The 24,426-nt window shown below is 42.7% G+C and overlaps 1 pseudogene; it reads right to left on the minus strand.

The window, feature by feature from the left end:
* Positions 1–542: 542 nt before the first annotated feature.
* LOC143804040 (serine/threonine-protein kinase SBK1-like) lies at positions 543–9,780 on the minus strand (annotated as a pseudogene).
* Positions 9,781–24,426: the final 14,646 nt, after the last annotated feature.

A 24,426-nucleotide genomic window follows, 5' to 3' on the forward strand; every position in this document is an offset into this window, starting at 1 on the left:
TTTTTGCAGCCGACGGTCCGCCACAACACGGCGCAACCGTTGCACGACGGTTGCGACGTGTGTCAATTTGTCGCAATGCGTCGTTAATGTTAGTCTATGGACAAAAAAAGCATCCTGCAAGCACTTTTGCAGGATGCGTTTTTTGACCAAAATGACGCATTGCGACGGAGGACAAAAAACGCCAGTGAGAAAGTAGCCTTATGGGAGAAATTGGAGTTGCCTGATTACTCGGACAACAGCCAGGTCACTCCTAAAGAACCCTTGCCACAGCACGACGGGTTTCCCTTTTTGTGTGCTTGTTAACTTGCATTATTTGAGTGTTTAATCAATCTGCATAGTTCCTCCTTCTCTGTTTTGCAGGTCAACAAGCTAGCTTTATTTATACATTGGGTAATCAACATATTGGCAAACATCTATTGTTCAATTTTCCTATGTCTTTGCCTTCATCAGTTCTAATTCCTTGTACCTGCACACAGTTTTTGAAGGAACTCAGAAGGGAGGTTTTTCTATTATCTCTTAGAGAACTAATCATCACATCTTCCTCAGCTGCCATACTCAAAGACCTTTACTTTCCAGGGAAAATTAAAGTAATTGAAGATGGAGAGAACTGACTGCCCAGAAGCGGGGCATTGAGAGAGGAGATTGTTAAATATACAAATGGCTTCTCTGGACAACATCTTCCAACAAGCAGGTGGGGGAGTGCAGTCTGCACATTGTATCCAGTCAATGTAGACTTGGTACATGGAGTCATATACCGTTGCTTCCAATCAGGGGAAATATCCAGTCAGGGCAACAAGAAGAAGAACACCAAAAGCCCAGGTATCTATAGTAGGGCTCAAGAGTAAGTATTCTCCGTCTTTCAAGTCACACAACTCTGGAGACATGTACGGGACAATATGTGACATGGACGACACATAGTATCCTGCAGGTTGGGTCAAACCAAAGTCACTCAGCTTGATTTGATTAGTCTTCGTCCATGAGCAGAACGTTGTCCGGCTTCAGGTCTCTGTGTACCAGCCCTCTACTATGCATAAAGTCTACAGCTGAAGAGATCTGTCTTGCACACCTCTTCACAGCAGCCTCAGGAATTCCAATCTGTAAAAAAAAAGATAAGTATCATCATATTTAGATTTATTTGTGCAGTGCCTTATCCAAATTGAAAATAACAAGCATTGAAGAGGTTGCTCTTGTTGGGACAGTGGATTCAATAGTGGATAAAACTGTTGCTGTGATGACCATGTGACATCAAACAGTACAATATGGACTCCTATTCCATCTATAGAAAGGTTTAATGTATTCCCAAATAACCCCTTACACATTAGTTAGCTAATTTACATGGGTATCTATATTCTCCCCAATTGTTGATGTTTATTATTAGTCTTTGGTGTTTCATAAATTAAGCATTGTTAGATTGTAAGAAATCTTATGGAGCCACCTTTACTTACCTTATTTCGGATGATATGATGCAAGGTGCCTGCTGTTGCCAACTCTTGACTCAATACATAGTGGTCAATTGTGCCAATAAAGACTGGATACGCAGTTATAATGTGAGCGTGCTCAGATAAGGTGATTGAAAATGAAAACTGTCAGAAAAGTTTTCAGTAGAGTTCTGTCCTTCCTCACGAATTTTGCAGCCACTGCTTTTCCTAAAAAAAAAAGAACAAACAAACGGTTTATAATAACCTTCCAGATCTCACATAGAAGCATTATATTCAATCACATAATCATTATCACAGGCAATGGGATATTTTTTGGGGGACATCAATTCCTAATCCTCAATCTCATGTCTGAGGCAGTCCGACTTTGCTAAATTGGAGGCATTTTGGATTTATAAAAGCTTAATCCTTAAATGTATTTATTTTACGGACTTAACATATATACCACAATACAACTGATGTTAGATGTTTGGCAGCCACTTATCTCCAATGAGAAGATAGTTATTGGGAGACTGAACTTTAATCGCTTTATCTGACAGGAGATATCAGCTGGCAAAAAGATAATCAATGGGCCAGCCTATAGATATTGTGGATGGACGTTTTTACGAATTAAGAGTGAAGTTGGCCACACAAATGAACATTTGTCTGTATATCAGTGGCAGAGCCAGCTGAATGCTCTAAATATTAAGATCAACAGCTAATGACCTAATGCTTATTTGGCCAACACCTATTTTTTCCGTCCTCTTCATTTTTATGCAATCTTTCTATAACCCAACATGGTGTCTGGCATTGATAGTTGGTTGCCCCCCATGCACATACCTTACCGATCAATCCCCACCAAATTTGGGAGGTTTGTTTGATTTTAGACCTATATGTATGGGAAATTTACAGCTGATGATACTAGAATAAACTGGATTTTCCAATGACCTACAGATAAATCTCTCATCTCTATGGTCAGTTAAAATCAATATCACATTTTTATATAGAATTTACCAATTTATTTACCCAATTTAGGTAAATTGCCATCATTGTATTTGCCTTGTTCACATACCTGTTGATCTCTCCTGTGCCAGTACAACTTTTCCATATGACCCCTATCCCAGCTCCTTGATGACGTCGAAGCATTCATAAATATTCGGAATCTCCATGATATGGAAGGCGGCCATTGCTGCTTGGAAGTTGATACTTTTTGGTAAACAAAGTCTGTATGACTCTATAGGAAAATATAAGGAATATGATTATTAAAACATCATGTAATTAACATATTCCTGGTTTCTGTGGGCATTTATCATAATTGGGCTCCATCATAATTTAGAAACCCATAATTAAGAAAGATGTTCCCATTCAGGAAAGGATGGTTGACAACACCTATCCCTCAAAGATAACAAGTAATGAGCTTGCAGCAAACAGCATCCCCAGAGTCACATTCAGGCTAATACAAACAATAGTCTTGACCAACCAAAGAAAGACACATGAATTCAAAAGTCAATATAAAGATAATAATGTATGCCTCCTGGCCTACTGAATTTACGCCTGGATAATTAAGATTAAATTCTGTGTTGTCACAGTCATGAATAGGGAGTTATTTTATCGTGTCATCAGGCAGAGAGATGAGATCATAGAGCAGTTGCTAGTGCCAGGGACCTACAGATGCAGGGTGTTAAACATGGCCCATACTAGTTCTTCTGCGGGTCGACAAAACCAAGAAAAGGATCCTCCAGAGGTTCTACTGGCCCAGCTGTCACTAAGAGATCATGAATATAGGTCCTGTCCCACCTTTCAGTTAACATTCCCGATCTCTCATTTCCGCAGTCCCTTGGTGCCATTATCCATTATTGAGGACCCATTTGATTGCATAGCGATGGTTTTAGTGGGACACCTGATTAAATCTGCATGGGGAACCAGTATATCCTGGTGGTTCTGGATTATGTGGCACGGTACCCAGAGGTGCTACCATTAAGAAACTCCTCCACTAAGAGTATAGCCTGAGAGCTGGTCCATATCTTTTACCGAACGGGACTGCCGCAAGAGATCCTGACGAAACAAGAGACTCAGTTCATGTTGAAATTAAAGATAAAGTTGTGCAAAGCCCTGCATATAACACAGCTCAGAAGCTTTGTGTACCACCCACAGACAGAAAGCCTGGTGGAAAGATTTAATAAAATCTTTGAGTCACAGGAATACCGCAACAGAGAATGACCAGATTGAAGATTGAAGCATCTGGTCACACGAAATCCTGCACTCATTAGAACTGCTTGATCATACTATTAAACAGTGCAGATGATCCTTGCTATGTCATTGCAAGAGTTAATTAGTTCAGTTGATCTCCTGGAGCTCTCAATCCTGAATTGCTTCAGCTGTTCTGGGTTGGACACTCCCCTCTGGTATATATTCTTGCCACTAGCACTTAGGAACTGCCAGTGATAGTTCTTACTTCCTGGCTAGATGTTGGAATAGAAATTTAGTGTTACGAGTAGGCTGTTGGAGAGTTGTTCAGAAGATTTTTGCATGAAGTTGGTTTGTATGTTTATCCTCATCCTCTGTCACATACACACTAAACAGCACGTGATGTGGGGGACACCTGCAAGGGTTATTTTATCTCCACTCATTCAATCCAGATCTCAACCTCTGTTTTAGGCTATAACGTGAGCATAAATCAAACTCCGACACATTTAGCACACCCCGATTTGTGCCACCACTCATGAAACACTCAGAGTGATGAGTCCCCAAAATATATTACTGTCTGAAAATCAAAAGGTCACACAGTCTCTCAAAGGCTATGGATTCTTTAGAACATACAAGATCAAACTTATTAAAGATTTTAAGTTTTAATATAAAAATCGATAGGGCTTACAATAAAATATATAAAAAGATAAAAATAAAACACATAAATATACAAAACAGTTATAAAATAAGAAGGAAGAAATAACAAAAATACCTAAATGTTTCCATCTACAGTTATCTTCTGTTTCCTTGAGGGAAGGAAAACTGAATTATGGATCACACTAGCATGCGCAGCCCTCACATGTGAACAATTTTTGTGTCACTCAGCTTTTTATAATCCTGACCATAGGCTCATATTTCCAGGATGCATGTAGAAAAGCCGCGGAGACACCATCACGTGTTTCTCAATGCAAGCAATGAATAGCCAGGTCTTTCACCAGGAAGAAACAACCACGGGAAGGGCAGCATCCAAGAAAGGAAAACCACCTATGCCAAAACATGGAATCCATCCACAGACAGCTGTTTCGGGGTATTTGCCCCTCATCAGTGTGGAGTAGGAAACTGGCTATTAGGAGCAGTGCCTAGTGAAAAGACTATAAACATAATGATGAATGACCTTGGGGAGATCAAAACATCCAACACCGCGGAGACACCATCACGTGTTTCTCAACACAGTGATCCAGAACACTGCCCCCATCCCTAAAGGGAAATATGCAAATGCATGTAGAAAAGCCACGGAGACACCATCACGTGTTTCTCAACGCAAGCAATGAATAGCAAGGTCTTTCACTGGGAAGGAACAACCACGGGAAGGGCAACATCCAAGAAAGGAAAACCACCTATGCCAAAACATGGTATCCATCCACAGACAGCTGTTTCGGGGTATTTGGCCCTCATCAGTGTGGAGTAGGAAACTGGCTATTAGGAGCAGTGCCTAGTGAAAAGACTATAAACATAAGGATGAATGACCTCGGGGAGATCAAAACATCCAACACTGCGTAGACACCATCACGTGTTTCTCAACGCCAAAACATAGGGATGGGGGCAGTGTTCTGGATCACTGCGTTGAGAAACAGCTACCTTGGTGCTGAATACCCAGGAGCTGGACACCTGGCCACTTGTGATGTGTGGAGGATGCAAAAATTGGGAGGGAAACTTTACATCTATTGGATGCCAATCTTGTAGAGCTTGCAATTTTGTATATATTGTACCACTAAATATTCATCAGGACGAAGTCATGCAGCCTGAGCTGCCTCATTTTGCAGAGTTTGAGTTTTCTGCTATGGACCCCAGGAGAAGGAACTTTAGCTTAGAGGTCGGTCTTACTGTACTGTCTAATAAGCAATATAGCCTTAGCAAACAATGGATGAAATGGGTTCATATCTTCTTTTTCTCCAGCATGTGAAACCCTTTTGTCTCCAGGTACTAGTGGTGGGGGATTGGGTGTGAACTTGAAGAGAAGGGACTCAATTTTATTTTCACTAAGGGGCATCTATATATTATATTTGCTGGACATAAATAATATAAAAATATAAAGAGTCTGCATCTTTCCCCAGAAATAGCACCACCCTCGTCTATGAGTTTTGTGTGGTGCTGCAGCACAGTCACAGGAAATTATACAGTACATAGGATAAGCTTTAATATCTGTCAAGCCACACTACACATCTTCCACATATCAGGCCTTTCTCAATGTCGTTACAATGCAATGTCTCCATCTTATACAGCGAGCCCAAGCACAAATATTTCTATTTAAATATTGCTCGTAATTGTGATATTACCATTTCCTGCTGCGCATTCGCAACATGTTTGACCTTTTCAGAGAAAAATATAGTAACTATTAATCTGAGAAATTCATTTTGTGCAACACTAGACTACAAAACACAAAACAGGCCCGGAGCCAGGGCTATAATTTAATGATGAATTATGGTACAAGGCACATTTGCATTGCAATGTACATTTCTCATAGGTACAATTATATAGATGACTTTTTTTTACTCTATTTACAGTCAGTATTGTGGTGCGGTGACCCACGTTACAGCCAGGGGGCGCTGTGTGTGTGCTTCAAGATGCGCTTGGAGGCATAAATGTGATGAGACTAAGTTCGGCAAGGGTGTTAATGGCCGGTGTGTGTGTTGCAGAGGAAGACACTCTGTGCTGTCAATCTGAAGTTTGGTTGGTGTGCTGGGATCTGTAGTCCCACAAGTAGTTGTGTAATGCTAATGGGAGATTGGCAGGGCTAGTTATGAGAGATGGGAGGGTCAGACTAGCCACACACACCCACACTCCCACCCAGGGGAGTGGTTACAGGTATGTAATGTGACCAGGGTGTGGGTCACATGTGCCTGTGTGGTTCCTGTGTATGGATCCGTTTGGTCCATGTGCAAGGTCCTGGACGGTCGGTGTTGGAGACTCCTGGTATTGGAGAAGTCCTGCAAGCACCTGAGACCGTGGACCTGATGTACGGTCAGTTCTGGATTGTCCTGGTATGGGCTGGAGTCCTGGAGGCACTGAGACCGTGAGTCCTGCAATAGCCTGGGTGTTGGATTGTCCTGAAGTGGGCTGGAGTCCTGGAAGCACTGCTGAGGCTATGGACTGAATGCTCGAGGTGTTGGATTGTCCTGCTATGGACTGGAGTCCTGCAAGCACCTGGGAAGAGTGAGTCCTGCAATAGCCCATGTGTTGGATTGTCCTGGGATGGACTGGAGTCCTGGAAGCACTGCTGAGGCTATGGACTGAATGCTTGAGGTGTTGGATTGTCCTGGTATGGGCTGGAGTCCTGCAAGCACCTGGTAAGAGTGTGAGTCCTGGAATGGTCAGAGTGTTGGATTGTCCGCGGATGGACTGGAGTCCTGTTAGCACTTGGGTAGATCATGGACTGATGGCCTGTGTGTTGGAAGTGCCTGTGATTAGTCTTCCTGGAAGCGCATGGAAAGGCTGCATCTACAGAGCCTGAGACGGTTTCTGTGTTAGGGAAGCTACAGTTCCTACTGTGGGTCTGGACTATCCGAGGTGCCCTGGTCACAAGGACGGTGATCCCAGTGAGGCAGTTTCCCTGTGAACCAGCACTGGCAGGAGTCAGTGTGTGGAGCCGAAGCTCTTGAGAGGTAACCCCTGGTATGGAAAAAAAACCTGTGATATATACGGCAGAGACGTATCTGCCATTGGAACAGACTGTCGGGGTTTAATATGTTCCGTTGATGCATGTAATGAATAGTGTTGAGCGATACCGTCCGATACTTGAAAGTATCGGTATCGGAAAGTATCGGCCGATACCGGCAAAGTATCGGATCTAATCCGATACCGATACCCGATACCAATACAAGTCAATGGGACTCAAGTATCGGACGGTATTCCTGATGGTTCCCAGGGTCTGAAGGAGAGGAAACTCTCCTTCAGGCCCTGGGATCCATATTAATGTGTAAAAGAAAGAATTAAAATAAAAAATATTGCTATACTCACCTCTCCGACGCAGCCTGGACCTCACCGAGGGAACCGGCAGCGTTCTTTGCTTAAAATGTGTGCTTTTACTTCCTTCCGTGACGTCACGGCTTGTGATTGGTCGCGTGCCGCCCATGTGGCCGTGACGCGACCAATCACAGCAAGCCGTGACGTAATTTTCAGGTCCTCAATGCCTAATTCTAGGCATTCAGGAATTTAAAATTACGTTCCGGCTTGTGATTGGTCGCGTCGCGGTCACATGGGCGCGTCGACGCGACCAATCACAAGCCGTGATGTCACGGGAGGCAGGAGATGCGCGCATTTTTAAAATTACGTCACGGCTTGTGATTGGTTGCGTGCCGCCCATGTGACCGCGACGCGACCAATCACAGCAAGCCGTGACGTAATTTCAGGTCCTCAATGCAGAAATAGGTATCAGGACCTGAAATTACATCACGGCTTGCTGTGATTGGTCGCGTCGCGGTCACATGGGCGGCACGCAACCAATCACAAGCCGTGACGTAATTTTAAAAATGCGCGCGTCTCCTGCCTCCCGTGACGTCACGGCTTGTGATTGGTCGCGTCGCCCATGTGACCGCGACGCGACCAATCACAAGCCGGAACGTAATTTTAAATTCCTGAATGCCTAGAATTAGGCATTGAGGACCTGAAAATTACGTCACGGCTTGCTGTGATTGGTCGCGTCGCGGCCACATGGGCGGCACGCGACCAATCACAAGCCGTGACGTCACGGAAGGAAGTAAAAGCGCGCATTTTAAGCAAAGAACGCTGCCGGTTCCCTCGGTGAGGTCCAGGCTGCGTCGGAGAGGTGAGTATAGCAATATTTTTTATTTTAATTCTTAATTTTACACATTAATGTTGTTTCGATACCGATACCCGATACCACAAAAGTATCGGATCTCGGTATCGGAATTCCGATACCCGCAAGTATCGGCCGATACCCGATACTTGCGGTATCGGAATGCTCAACACTAGTAATGAACTGTAATGGAGAAAGATACCAGTGTGACCACTGAAGGCAATGTAAAACCGTATGTGATATGCTGATATGGTGGTATAATGAACTGTTCGAGATACGGTTTATGATGCTTTAATAAACCGTTACGGACTTAATTTGTGGAAAAATCGTGCCTGAGTGCTTAAATCCCATGCCAGGCGAGTGTCCCCCAACACACTCAGGTAGCATTTCACCACAGTATATAGCATGTATATGGGGAAGGTATAGCCTTTTATGGGCTAACATGAATTTATGAGCTTAGGTTGTAAACAATGATAATAAAAGTGGGCAGCTGTGAATAGATACACTATACTGCTCATGCAATATATTGCAAGGTATGTGGGACATGGATTAATGAATGATGTGTGTAATACAGAAACTCAGTGTCACGACTCTGTTGTTGGATGTCCCAGGACCAGGGCTCCTTCCCTGTCCCTAAAGCTAGGGGGCGTCCAATCTCACCGTTACTTGGGTTACTTCTGATGGTGAAGATGCCGGGGCCACATATCTTTCTTTAGCTCCTGTATCTGCCCTCAGTCTGTACACTTCACCCACCCAGGGGAGAGGGGAGTAGTAGTAATACGAACAGGGGTAACGAGAAATACCAAATATACAAATATACACATAAACAGCAGAGGGAAGCACCGGCGAGTGGAGGATGGAGTAAAACCAAAGTAGGAGAAGAAAGGGAATTATCACACACTCGAAACCTAGCAACAGTCACAGATAAATCCACCAAACGCCTTCTACAATAATAACCAATAACAACTTCCAGCCATGCAGCATAAGCCTGTTCTGACAATGAGTGCTAGCCAGGGCCCAGATTATATAGGAGATGGGAGTGGCTAATAGTGCACAGCTGAGAGCCTTAACCCAGGAAAACTTGCAGGAGCTCTCAACAAAGCAGATTAACCCCATGCACTGCCAAAATAAATTTACACCGTTTAATAGAAAGGTGAAGTGCTTCTAATCTCTGCAGGAGTAGGAGAAATCAGGTGCTGCGGTCTTCTGGCTCCTCTCTGTTGCGGTAAACCTGTGACACTCAGTGTATATGTATCATTGGTTGCTGCATTCAATTTAGACTTTTTCACCCATAACGTACATACCATAGAGGTCGAACATCTGGCTGCAATAAAAAGAAAAAGAGTCTTGCCCTGTTGCCATGTTTAATTGATGCCATTCCACCAAGGACATACAAGTCATAGAGACAGACCATGTACCAGCCATAGTGTCCTAAGAAATAAGGGGCATGGACTTGTTTCCATTTTTTATTGATGTCCTTCTGCCTAGGGCAGTGTTTCCCAACCCCTCATCACGACCTCCAACACATCGTGTTTTCAGGATTTACTTAGTATTGCACAGAACCTGTGGCATTTTCTGAAACTTTGATAGTAATTCCATCACTTGTGGAATACCAAGGAAATCCTGAAAATATGCCGTGTTGAGGCTGTGAGGACTGGACTTTGGGAAACACTAGCCTAGGGTGTACATGCATTGAGGGCAGACCATATAACCCTGGTTGGACCTATCCACTGTACTACTGGTAACATGGGTCATAGGAAATACTTACCTACAGTCTTGATGAGAGATAGATACTTCCAGTGAAAGCCAAGTCTTATCTTCTTAATTTGTATTTCTACATAAGTCTTTAATGGCAGAAAATCACCCCGAAGCCCGTTTTCACCTTCCTCACCAGGCTAATTTATTCAATTCTGACCACTGTTACTTTATGAGGTTATAGCGCTGGAAAGCTTCAATGGATCCCACTGATTATGAGACTTTTTTGTTGTGACATATTGTACTTCATGACAGTGGTAACAGTTCTTTGATTTGAATTGCGTTTGTGAAAATATCAGAAATTACGGTGAAAATTTTGAAAATGTTGCAATTTTGAAACTCTTAATATTTATGCCCTTAAACCAGAGAGTTATGTCACACAAAAAAAGTTAATAAATAACATTTCTGACATGTCTGATTTACATCAGCATAATTTTTAAAACATATTTGTTTTTCATTAGGAAGTTGTAAGGGTTAAAAGTTGACCAGCGATTTCTCATTTTTACAACAAAATTTACAAAAACCATTTTTTAGGGACCACATCACATTTAAAGTGACTTTGAGGGGCCTATATGACAGAAAATACCCAAAAGTGACACCATTCTAAAAACCGCGCCCCTGAAGGTGCTCAAAACCACATTCAAGAAGTTTATTAATCCTACAGATGCTTCACATGAATTAATGGAATGTGAAGGAAAAAATAAATATTTAGCTTTTTTTCACAAATATGTTCCTTTACACCCAATGTTTTCTACATTCACAAGGGTTACAGGTAGTATTGAGCGATACCTTCCGATTCTCAATGGTATCGGCCGATATACAAAAAATATCGGATATCGCCGATACCGATACCCGATACCAATGCAAGTCAATGGGACACAAGTATCGGAAGGTATCCTGGATGGTTCCCAGGGTCTGAAGGAGAGGAGACTCTCCTTCAGGCCCTGGGATCCATATTCATGTAAAAAATAAAGAATTAAAATAAAAAATATGGATATACTCACCCGTCCGGTGGCCCCTGGACCTTACCGATGTAACCGGCAGCCTCTGTTCCTAAGAATGAGGAGTTTAGGACCGTCGATGACATCACGGCTTGTGATTGGTCGCGTGACCGCTCATGTGACCGCTCACGCGACCAATCACAAGCCGCGACGTCATCGCAGGTCCTACACTCACTGCATTCTTAGGAACGGAGGCTGCCGGTTACATCGGTAAGGTCCAGGGGCCGCCGGACGGGTGAGTATATCCATATTTTTTATTTTTATTCTTTATTTTTTACATGAATATGGATCCCAGGGCGTGAAGGAGAGTCTCCTCTCCTCCAGACCCTGGGAACCATACACTGGGAACTTCCGATTCCGATTTCCGATATCACAAAAATATCGGATCTCGGATTCGGAATTCTGATACAGCAAATATCGGCCGATACCCGATACTTGCGGTATCGGAATGCTCAACACTAGTTACAGGAGGAAATGGACCATTAAATTGGTTGTGCAATTTTTCCTGAGCATGCCGATATCCCATATGTGGTGGAAAACCACTGTTTAGATGCCTGGCAGAGCTCGGAAGGGAATGAGCGCCACCTGACTTTTTGAATGTAAAATTTGCTGGATTAATTAGCGGACGCCATGTCGCGTTTGGAGAGACCTCTAGACCATTCAGGGAAGTTATATAATTGTGTATTGAGCACATTGAGCCCCCAGGTGCTAAACAGAAGTTTATAACTAAAGTTGAGCGAATTTCTTCGGGTCCCCGCATATTCGGCAAGCAATAGCCCAACAAACAGGCACTCCATGCATGTGCTGTGACAGTGACACAGCCGCGACACAAGCAGCTGTGGCGTTGATCAGCTGGCGTGCTCCATGTATCTGGGTTCCCTCTGCAGCTTATTCAGCAAGCGCTATAGCTTGCCGAATAAGCAGGGACCCAAACAAATGTGCTCAACTCTATTGAAAAAAATCACAATTTTCCCACAAACGTTTTTTAGCTATAAATTTTGCATATTCACAAGTGTAACAGGAGAAATTGCACCATCAAATTTGTTGTGCAATTTCTTCTGGGCATGCCAATACCCAATATGTGGGGGGAAAACTACTGTTTGGGCGCATGGCAGAGTTCAGAATTGAAGGAGCACCATTTGACTTTTTGAATGTAACATTTGCTGGAATAATTAGCAGACGCCATGTTGAATTTGAAGAGCCCCTGATGTGCCTAAACAGTGGAAACCCACACGATCATATTAACACCACACATGTGTCACAAAATTTTATACCATTGGGCAGTGAAGAAAAAATAATTTACATTTTTACCACCAAAATTGTGTATTAGCCCCAAATTTTACATGTTCATACTGGGAAATTGGTAGAAATGGCACCAAAATTTGTCCCACAATTTCTACTGAATGTAGAAATACCCTATATATGGCTGTATAGTATTACTTAGCCATATGGAGAGACTCGGGAGGGATGGAGCGCTATTTGCCTACTGGAGCGCAGATTTTCCTTGAATACTTTATTCACTACATATGCAGAGCCCCCTAAATGCTAAAGAAGCGGTATCCCCCCCTCAAGTGACCCCATTTTGGAAATTATACCCCTCTGAGAATTTATCTACAGGTCTAGTGACAATTTTAGACTCCATGGCTGTTTTTCAGAAACAAGCAATAGCAGATGTCACTGAGTGAAAATTGCAAATTGCCATTGTAGTGACCAGTCCATTATAGTGACCAGTACGTTGCAGTGATGAGCACATTATGCCCAGCTAATGCTTCTAGAGACACGCAGCTGTAAGTTAGGCGGGCTCTCATCACTACAGAAATGCCAAACATGTGGGCACTATATTTGGTTTAGACTGGGGCTCAGAAGGGATATGGCATTTGGATTTGGGAGTGGAGAATTTGCTGAATTTCTTTGGAGGGTGAGTAGGCATTTTGCTTTTTCAGAGCCTTTGTACTACCTATAAAGTGGAAGCCCCCTATATTTCTGTTACCAGATAACGGACCTGAGTGGGGTCTTGCTTTTTTTGCAGATCGAGTTGAAGCTTTTATTGGGAACATTTTATATAACATTTGGGATCACAGTTATCCTGGGCTCTACGCTGAGCACTTACTTTGGGGTTTCCATCTAAATCTCCGAGTGATGTGATTCAGCTGAAACCACCAAGAGATTCACTCACTATAATGAGGCAGCAGAATTACTCTGGACTCTGTCTGGCCTCTGTTCAGCATTGTCCTTCTTTTCAGAAGTGCACAAAACTGTGTCAGACCGTACTTTTTATGTTCACCTAAAAAAACGGACACTGCCGGATCACAACTCTAACAATAAAGTGTGAAAATATGTGCCAGAGAGTACGACTGGTTTGCTTAGTAAAGATCCTGCAACAAATATGATTATTCTTCACTGCATCATCACAAAGTTCTCAAGAAAACCTGTTACCCAACCACTTCTGTAGACACTAATATGAGATGCTTCTCTGCAGCACCTCCAGGACCTTTCACACAGTTTTTTATATTAGAAGTTCACTGGCTATCCAAAGAAACATACTCAATGATTGGTGGAGAGATGGGAAGAGGGAGTAATGGGATACCAAGGTCTAGCCTTGCAGACAATTAAGAAACACTAGGAAATTTTGACATTAAAATCTTCTGAGTGTTCTGAGTAAAGTTGTACAAACTGTAAGACTTAGAGGGTGTATGTACCATTGGCAAGCACTAAAACTATCTTAGGTCAAAAATATTTTGCATGAAGCACTTCTTATGTAATTTAGCCTTAATGTCTCTTTTCCAGCTATGGGTTCATGTTCAACGGAGCATTGGGTTCATTCACCAAATGGCAGCTAAGTACAGAAAACTACTCAAGAGGCATTCAAATAAAAATACATAGCTGTCCATTATCAATGTCACAGCAGTCTTTGATGCTCGCCTTTCGTCTTACACACTTGTTTACTTCAGTAGTTGAATGTCACTGTTTCAGAACAATGATTAATTCTGTGGGTAGCTCTGCAAGGCAAAAGCACAAGAGATCAAAGACAAACCTAATTTAGGATGACATTTAACCAAGTTCTTTCCCTGTCACTTCCCCAGATCGCCAGATTTACAAGATTGCAGGATTTTTATAGCCAACAAGAGAGCTTAGATAAAGGGGAATTAATATTATGGTTCTAATATATTTTCATAATTATGGAGTAATTTTTGCATAGCATCATACAGATGAATTTGAAGAAGAAGCTTTTATAATATTATCAATATCATTATAAACAATAGGAATTTTCTGATTCCATAACTAGGCTGTGAGTGTGGGGCTCCTTAGACAGAAATGAAGAAGTACTCACACCAAGAACTTCATCAGATAGCTTGACTCGACTGCAGAGGCAGGTATGAAGGTTCCATAAGAAATGCATTCTCAGGCTGAATTGTTGTATTATGCATAATAGTAACAGCAGCAGCTGCAGTAGGTAAAAGGACAATTCTGAGCCAGAGATGTATACAGATGAACCTGGCAAGATGAGTGACAAATAGTGTTGAGCGATACCATCCGAAATGCAAAGGTATCGGTATCGGATTGTATCGGCCGATATCCAAAAAATATCGGATATCGCCGATACCGATACCCGATACCAATGCATATCAATTTGACACAAAGTATCGGAATGGTTCCCAGGGTCTGAAGGAGAGGAAACTCCTTCAGGCCCTGGGATCCATATTCATGTATAAAATAAATAATAAAAATAAAAAATATTGATATACTCACCCCTCCGGCGGACCCTGCTATTAGCGGTGCCTCCGTTCTTATTAAGAATGCAGCGTTAAGGACCTTCGATGACGTCGCGGCTTGTGATTGGTCACGTGACCGGTCATGTGACCGCTCACGTGACCAATCACAAGCCGCGACGTCATCAAAGGTCCTTCACTGCCTGCATTCTTAGGAACGGAGGCACCGCTAAGAGCCAGGGCCCGTCCGAGGGTGAGTATATCAATATTTTTTATTTTTATTATTTATTTTTTACATGAATATGGATCCCAGGGCCTGAAGGAGAGTCTCCTCTCTTCCAGACCCTGGGAACCATACGCACCGCACACTTCCGATTCCGATTTCTGATATCACAAAAGTATCGGAACTCGGTATCGGAATTCCGATACCGCAAGTATCGGCCGATACCCGATACTTGCGGTATCGAAATGCTCAACACTAGTAACAAACACTAACTGGGGAAGAAGTGAGGGGTTACTGACATCAGAGTTGCACTACAGAGAGGCAGGACAAACTTAAAAAGTAGTGATGAGCGAACGTGGTCGGTGACACTCGGATATCACTCGAGTATCTGGGTGTTCAGATATACTCAGCATTCATCGTGGATTGGCTGGTGTATGGATTGCAATTATGGACTGTGCCTCTGTTGTATGTTATCTGTTGCATTCTATTCAATACTCACTTGCTACGTGTACGCCACTAGGTTCAGATAGGGGCGAGACAGGTCTCATGAATTCTTTGGAACTCTGGGGGAACTGTAACTCAGGGTGACCATGTACTGCAGCTTCCTCAGGCACAAGATGGATCCACTTGCTGACACAGATACAATTGATAGAGTCCTCATGAACATGAACCGGATAGTTTAATGTCACAGCACATTCAGTACAATACAAGTCTCTTAAACACAAGCTTTATAAACAATAAGCTGCTTCTCAGAGGCTCATTGACTAGCAGTCTCTTTTGATAGCACAGTTCAGCACAGATCAAGACTCTATACAGAAGCACAGTGTACACAGCATTTCTTCTAGCACAGTGTAATGGAGGAGGGGGGAGGGTTTGCTGATGGAGATTATCTCAGTGACACAATTTCTTCTAATGACTCTCTTCCTGCTCCTGATAGACTTTCTCCACTAGCAGTACAGGGGGTTAGCCCAGCTTCACTCTGTACTGGAATCCTGTGTCCCTATGGTTCACTTGCCTGAACTCTTGTTGTTTTCACTGCTGAGCTGCCAAAACAGTAAACAGGTTTCCCACAATCCCTCTGGAGCACTGCTAACCACTCCCTGTCTTCTGTGACTGTGTTAACCCCTCTAGTTCCTGGATGCTTTAGAAGCAACAGCAGTTAGCACTAGTTCTGCATGTTAAACACTGATCTATGAGTGTGTGAGTACTACAACTACACATTGTTCACAATATTTGAATGAGTCACTAAAGTTGGTGCCTTCAAGGGTGTATGGATGACCCTGATTCTAATTTTAGGCAGGCTTTGCACTTAGTGCATAGTTATTTTTTATTCTAGGAGTACCATTACAACACAATTTGAACAGGGAAAGGGTGTTTCCTCACACCTCTTATCCCCAACTCACACCTATGCTAAGGTGTATGCAGTAGTGCTTGCCATGTTTTAAATGAAGCAATATAACTTTATGGATTTTATGGACTGAAGCTAGATCCTTACCTTTCTTGCAAGTATAACTGACCTCTGGCAGAGAAGTGATCCTATGCTTCCAACACTGAAACTCACTGGGAGTTTTCACCAAGGGTGAGTTGTAAAATTGCTATAAAATGGTCGTAGTAAGGGCTAGGTGGCTCCAAAGGGAAGTAAAATGGAGGTAAGAGTAGGACAATTTCTCTGCAAATAAAGTTGAATAGGAAAATGATGTAAAGAGGTTATCCCACAAACAAAGTTAATTTTTAATTTGATTTTAGTCAATAGATCTTGGAATAATAATAATTTCTACAACTGGATGTGTTTAAAAAATGTTAAATGTTCCTGTGCTGAGATAATCTTATAAATGTGTCCCTGCTGTGTGCTGTGTACAGGCTGTTTTGCAAAGTCCCCCCCAACAGAGACTGCTTTTGGAGTACCACCAACGAGGCTGTTTTGTAAAGTTCACCCACAGAAGCGGTTTTCAGAGTACCCTCAACAAGGCATTTTTGCAGAATCCCCCCACAGAGGCTGATTTGCAGAGTCCCCTTCACAGAGGCTGATTTACAGAGTCCCCCTCCACAGAGGCTGTTTTGCAGAGTACCTCCACAGAGGCTATTTTGCAGAGTCCCCCCACAGAGGCTGTTCTGATGAATCCCCCAACAGAGACTGTTCTGCAGAGTCCCCTCAAAGAGGCTATTCTGCAGAGCCCCCCTACATAGGCTATTTTGCAGAGTTCCCCCACAGATGTTGTTTTCAGAGTAAACTCTACAAGGCTAACACTGTACCTTACTCCAGCTGTGTCCTTTCCCTATGCAACTCAGAGCAGAATAGCGACACTACCCGTTTCCCGGCGGTCATACAGACTGGGTCATGTGGTGTGTCGGCCAATAACAGTTATGCCAATACTTGGCATGGTTGTGAAGGCTGTGGAAGTGGACACAGACAAAAAGCTTGTTGATTGGCTGTGCTGCAGTGAGAGCAGGTTGCGGGATGCAGTGACGGACAGGAGGCAGAGCAAGGGTTAACAATTGTAATTAACACTGGATTACTCCTCTTAGGGAGTTAAATGGTTATCGGGGTTAGACAGCAGTTCAAAATGTAGATAGTATGCAGGGCTAAAGGACAATGGAAAAGGTTTTAACAGTTCTTGTTGGGTCAACTTATCCTGTCAGTCGTTTCCTTAGGATGTGGTGGACCACAGAGCAGGTGATGGCGCCCACAACAGCTGGAGCGGTGCCTGTCCGATGAAGTCCTGAAGGCAGAGATTATTTGTCTTCTGGCGGCAGCGGTTGGTTTCCGGTACCTTCCATTGAGGCACTAGTCCATATACTGCTGTGGCTGGGGAAGCGTGGGCCACTGCACTGTCTGAGCTCGCTGTGGTCCGGCAGTTACACACTGAGGAACATAAATGGCGGTTCTGCAACCGGTCTCTCTAAGGTGGCATGCACACAGTATTCACGGGCCCAGAGTTTTTGGCACCTAGCTTCGTGGTGGCCAACGGGCACACTGTACACCTCACCTCACAGTCTCTGTCAGTGGTGACAGCAATGCTCGGGCGCGGGCCTGTGCTGTACCGATACCCGCAGGCTGGAGCACTCACTTCTCCCTGTTACGCGCTGTCTGCTCCCGCCAAATCTGCCTGTTTCTGTGCGCGCTGAAGCTGTGTCCCCCTTAGCCACACCCCCTGCTTCCGCCTGCAAGGATTGGTCCGGTCCTTTAAGCTTTCCCCCGAACAACAGGAGGAGACAGCCCTGACAGTTCCGGAACCGACACAGAACAGGTATCCGCAGCACGATCCTTCTTCTTACACTAGCCTTTTAACAAGCTTTATTCAGCATCCAAACTCTGAACACTAAAACGGACAACCGTGAGAAGTCCGTGTTCGGAGTTCAGCATTGTTAGTGTCCGGTAACTTTAAAGTTTGAGTTTGCTCATCCCTATTTATAATGCATGCGCACTCAATGAGGGAATAGATATTCAGGAGAGAATGATCATTCCCATATCTGATGACAATACCAATGAAACCATAGTAGGATCTGATTGTTGATTGTTTTCATTACATTGTTTTTATGGAAATCTAAAATAACTGCAAAAATTGTAATGAAGTTATAATACAGAGATTCTGACTACATGACTATATAGCCAGCGTTAACGAGAAGTAAAGCTTCACTTTGTTTAATCAACCTCCATCAATCAGCCATTTTACATTAATAGTTTTCAGTGAGCCGTTGACTTCTGGAAACCATCGGGTGGTTGATTTTAATTATAACATTATGTGCAATTTATTTTTTTCGTCTTTCTACTATGTTTCAAATTGAAAGAAAAAAAAACATGTTACTTTGTAGAGCAAACTTTTCCATTTACCTATCAAGGTTGCAAGGGTTTGCTAAGATGTAGTCCCGGTCTTATTAGTGGATGACCTACAATGCTTAAAAAAGTTTGGTTAAGGAAGCAGGATTAAATGGTTCTTGTACTTTTTGAAAACTTGATCTCATTTGATCTCATTTGATAGATCATGTGATATAACAATGTCTGCCCCCCCTGAAATAGGAAATATTAAGGTCCATAAAGCCATTCTGGTGAATTTACCCCCTCCCTCCTCCTCTCGCACACAGAATTGCAGTAGGAAAAAGAGCTTACATTCTAAACCTCCTTGATGTAGAATTGCACAATGGACATAGGGAAGTGTATAAATTATGTATGTCCAGGGGGTGAGGAAACCAATTAAGATATGAATACTAGTGGGAGTACTGTCCTTTAAGCTGCTGTGTGTACTCTGCACCCCGCATGAGGGAGCACTGTTAATTTAAGCCGCTGTGTGTTTTCTAGTAGTCTGATAAATAAATAATTGCCAAGATTCGTCTCGTTGCCATTTCTAGGCCCCGAAAAAAAACATTTCGGGACAGATGTGCATTTTTTATTAGTCTGGGAAATAAAAAACTGCCAACAGCTGTCTTGTTGCCATTTTTAGGCCCCAAAAATAATTTTTCAGACCTGGTGCATTTTTTTGTATTATTTTTGCCAAATCAATATATCGCATCAGCTTTCTTGTTCTTGTTGCCATTTCTAGGCCACAAAAAAATTATTCAGGCCTGGTGTGTGTTTTCTAGTACTTTTGTAAATCAATATATCGCATCAGCTGTCTCGTTGCCATCTCTAGGCCTCAAAAATAATTTTTTAGGCCTGGTCTGGTTTTTGTGCTTCTTTTGCAAATCAATATATCGCATCAGCCATCTCGTTGCCATTTTAGGCCCAAAAAATTATTTTTCTGTAAAGGTGTGTATTTTATATTAGTCTGGGAAATAAAAAAAATGGCACCAGTGTCTCTTTGCCATTTCTAGGTCCAAAAAATAATATTTCAGGATCAGTGTGTGTTTTCTAGTAGTTTGAGAAATAAATAATTTGCAGTAGAATACTCATTGCCATTAGTAGTCCAAATAAATATTTTTTGAGGAACAGTATCTGTTTTCTATTAGTTTGGGAAATAAATAATTGCCATCAGCCATCTCATTGCCATTAGTAGGCCAAATAAATAATTTTCAAGACTTGCTTTATGTTTTCTATTAGTCTGTGCAAAAAATAATTGTTATCAGCCATTTCGTGGCCATTTCTAGGCCAAATAAATACATTTTATTGCCCGCTGTTTGATTTTCAGTAGTCTGTGAAATAAACAACTGGTATCAGCTTGCCATTTCTAGGCCAAACCAATAATTTTACTGTACTGCTGTGTCTATATGAGTAGTATTGTGTATAACAAAATAAGTGTACTCTGTAGCGTGTTTTGCAAGTAGTGTGTGTAAAAAAATTAGTGTACTGTGCAGCATTTTTTGTCCAGTAGTGTGTCTAAAAAGATCTGTGTACTCTACCTAGTTTTTTATGAGTACTGTGTATAAAACAAAAAGATACTCTGCTGCCATCTTATTCTTTCTCATTTTTGGCCTAAAAATAATTTTATCGCTGTGTCTATACGAATAGTGTTTCAAAAAAGTTACTCTACTCTGCAGCTGTCTTTTTTGTGAGTAGTGTGTCTAAAAAATGTTTTAACTCTACCGCTGTATCTGTACGAGTTGTAGCTGTGCCTGAAAAGAAATCTTGCCTTTACTATGCAACCGTGTCTGTGGAAACACTGTGCCAGAAAAACCTGTGTGTGTACTCTGCACACATCCCTGTGTGAGTACTCTGAAAAAAGCCTTTGTATGGGTACTCTGCAAAATAGCCTGTGTGGGTGTACTCAGCAAAGCACCCTCTTTTTTTAACCCCTTCCCGACATGCGCTGTACTAGTACTGCGCTGCCGGCACTGCATTACTGACAGCCGCAGTACTAGTACGGCGCCCCGATCACCGCGGTCTCGCGCTGAGCGCCGCGGTGATCGGGTGCGGGTGTCAGCTGTATATGACAGCTGACACCCTGCAGCAATGCCCACGATCGGCGCTATCGCCGATCGCGGGCATTTAACCCCTCTGATGCCGCTGTCAATAGTGACAGCGGCATAGAGGGGGATCGCGCAGGGACGGGGGCTCCCTGCGCTCTCCCACCGGAGCAACGCGATGAGATCGCGCTGCTCCGGTGACCTGGAAGGAGTCCCCGGATCCAAGATGGCCACGGGACTCCTTCCAGGTCATGAGATGACCCTGCTTGCCGGCGTCTGCAGAGAATTCCTCATAGCAGGCGCCGGCAAGCCTCTGCAATGTTCCTGTCAGATCGATGATCTGACAGAGTGCTGTGCACACTGTCAGATCAACGAAAAAGTAAAAAAGTAAAAAAAAAAATTTTCCACATGTGTAATAAAAAAAAAAAAAAAAAAAATTCCTAAATAAAGAAAAAAAAAATAAAAAAATTCCCATAAATACATTTCTTTATCTAAATAAAAAAAATCACACAATAAAAGTACACATATTTAGTATCGCCGCGTCCGTAACGACCCCACCTATAAAACTATATCACTAGTTAACCCCTTCCGTGAACACCGTAAAAAAAAAAAAAAAAAAAAGAGGCAAAAAACAACGCTTTATTCTCATACCGCCAAACAAAAAGTGGAATAACACGCGATCAAAAAGACGGATATAAATGAGCATGGTACCGCTGAAAACGTCATCTTGTCCCGAAAAAAAAAGCCACCATACAACATCATCAGCAGAAAAATAAAAAAGTTATAGCTCTCAGAATAAAGCGATGCAAAAACAATTATTTTTTTATATAAAATAGCTTTTATTGTGTAAAAGCGCCAAAACATAAAAAAATTACATAAATGAGGTATAGCTGTAATCATACTGACCCGAAGAATAAAACTGCTTTATCCTTTTTACCAAACGCGGAACGGTATAAACGCCCCCCCTAAAAGAATTTCAGGAATTGCTGATTTTTGTTCATTCCGCCTCCCAAAAATCGGAATAAAAAGCGATCAAAAAATGTCATGTACCCGAAAATGGTACCAATAAAAACGTCAACTCGTACCGCAAAAAACAAGATCTCACATGACTCTGTGGACCAAAATATGGAAAAATTATAGCTCTCAAAATGTGGTGATGCAAAAACTATTTTTTGCAATAAAAAGCGTCTTTTAGTGTGTGATGGCTGCCAATCATAAAAATCCGCCCAAAAAACGCTATAAAAGTAAATCAAATCCCCCTTCATCACCCCCTTAGTTAGGGAAAAATAATACAATTTTAAAAAATATATTTATTTCCATTTTCCCGTTAGGCTACTTTCACACTAGCGTCGGTACGGGGCCATCGCGCTGCGTCGGCCCGACATACTGACGCATACTGTGCAAGCGCCGCACAACGGGGGCAGCGGATGCTGTTTTTCCACGCATCCGCTGCCCCATTGTGAGGTGCGGGGAGATGGGGGCGGAGTTACAGCCGCGCATGCGCGGTCGGAAATGGTGGACCGTCGGCACAAAAAAAGTTACATGTAACGTTTTTTGCTGCCGGCGGTCCGCCACAACACGACGCAACTGTCGCACGACGCTTGCGACGTGTGTCAATATGTCGCTAATGTTAGTCTATGGGGAAAAAACGCATCCTGCAGATGACTTTGCAGGATGCATTTTTTTCGCCAAAACGACGCATTGCGACGTATGCAAAAAAACGCTAGTGTGAAAGTAGTGCTAGGGTTAGGACTAGGGTTAGGGTTGGGGTTAGGGCTAGGGTTAGGGCTGGGGTTAGGGTTGGGGTTAGGGTTTCAGTTAGAATTGGGGAGTTTTCACTGTTTAGGCACATCAGGGGCTCTCCAACGCGACATGGCATCCGATCTCAACGCGTTTGTTTGCGTTAAAAACGCATGCGTTTTTATAGAAAAAAACTAGAACACACACTGAAAAGTCATCCACCACCATCAAGGTGATAAAGGGATCCAATCCCTAACCCTAACCCTACCCCTAAACTCGCCCCTAACCGTTTAATGAACATTTTCTGACAGTCATAGTGCCACGTATTTCAGTGCCACGTATTTCAGTGCCACGATATTTCAGTGCCACGATATTTCAGTGCCACGTATTTCAGTGCTACGTATTTCAGTGCCACGTATTTCAGTGCCACATCTTTCAGTGCCACGATATTTCAGTGCCACGTATTTAAGTGCCACGAAATTTCAGTGAAATACGTGGCACTGAAATATCGTGGCATTTACGTGAAATACGTGGCACTTATATACGTGGCACTTATATACGTGGCACTTATATACGTGGCACTTAAATACGTGGCCACTGAAATATCGTGGCACTTATATACGTATATACGTATGTAAACGTATTTCAGTGCCACGTATTTCAGTGCCACGTATTTCAGTTTAGGGTTAGGGGTAGGGTTAGGGTTTTTTGTTTTTTTCTCGTTCTCTTGTGTTTTTCTATAAAAACGCATGCGTTTAAAAAACGCATGCGTTTTACCGCGTTTACATGCGTTTTTTCACACATGCGTTTTTTTTAAAAACGCATGCAGATAAAAACGCAAGTGTGAAACCAGCCTTACCCTTGGGAAAATAAAAATGTGGGGGCTAAAATATAATTTTCGTGGAAAAAGATATATTTTTTATTTTCGCGGCTTTGCGTTATAAACTGTAGTGAAACACTTGGGGGTTCAAAGTTCTCACAACACATCTAGATAAGTTCCGTGGGGGGTCTAGTTTCCAATATGGGGTCACTTGTGGGGGGTTTCTACTGTTTAGGTACATCAGGGGCTCTGCAAATGCAACATGACACCTGCAGACCAATCCATCTAAGTCTGCATTTCAAACGGCGCTCCTTCCCTTCCGAGCTCTGCCGTGCGCACAAACAGTGGTTCCCCCCAATGTATGGGGTATCAGTGTACTCAGGACAAATTGGACAATAACTTTTGTGGTCCAATTTCTCCTGTTACCCTTGGGGAAAAAAATTGCGGGCTAAAACATCATTTAGTGGAAAGAAAAAATGATTTTTTAATTTTCATAGCGCTACATTCTAAACTTTAGTGAAACAATTTGGGGTTAAAAGTGCTCACCACACATCTAGATAAGCTCCTTAGGGGGTCTTCTTTCCAAAATGGTGTCACTTGTGGGGGTTTCCACTGTTTAGGCATGTCAGGGGCTCTCCAAACACGACATGGGTTCCGATCTCAATTCCAGCCAATTTTGCATTGAAAAGTCAAATGGCGCTCCTTCCCTTCCGAGCTCTGCCATGCGCTCAAACAGTGGTTTATCCCCATATATGAAGTATCAGCGTACTCAGCAGAAATTGCACAACAGCTTTTGGGGTCCAATTTTTCCTGCTACCCTTGGGAAAATAAAAAATTTGGGGCAAAAAGATCATTTTTTGTGAAAATTAATATTCATTTTTTTTTACGGCTCTACATTATAAACTTCTGTGAAGCACTTGG

Source organism: Ranitomeya variabilis, chromosome 2, assembly GCF_051348905.1.
Source record: "Ranitomeya variabilis isolate aRanVar5 chromosome 2, aRanVar5.hap1, whole genome shotgun sequence".
Lineage (NCBI taxonomy): Eukaryota > Metazoa > Chordata > Amphibia > Anura > Dendrobatidae > Ranitomeya > Ranitomeya variabilis.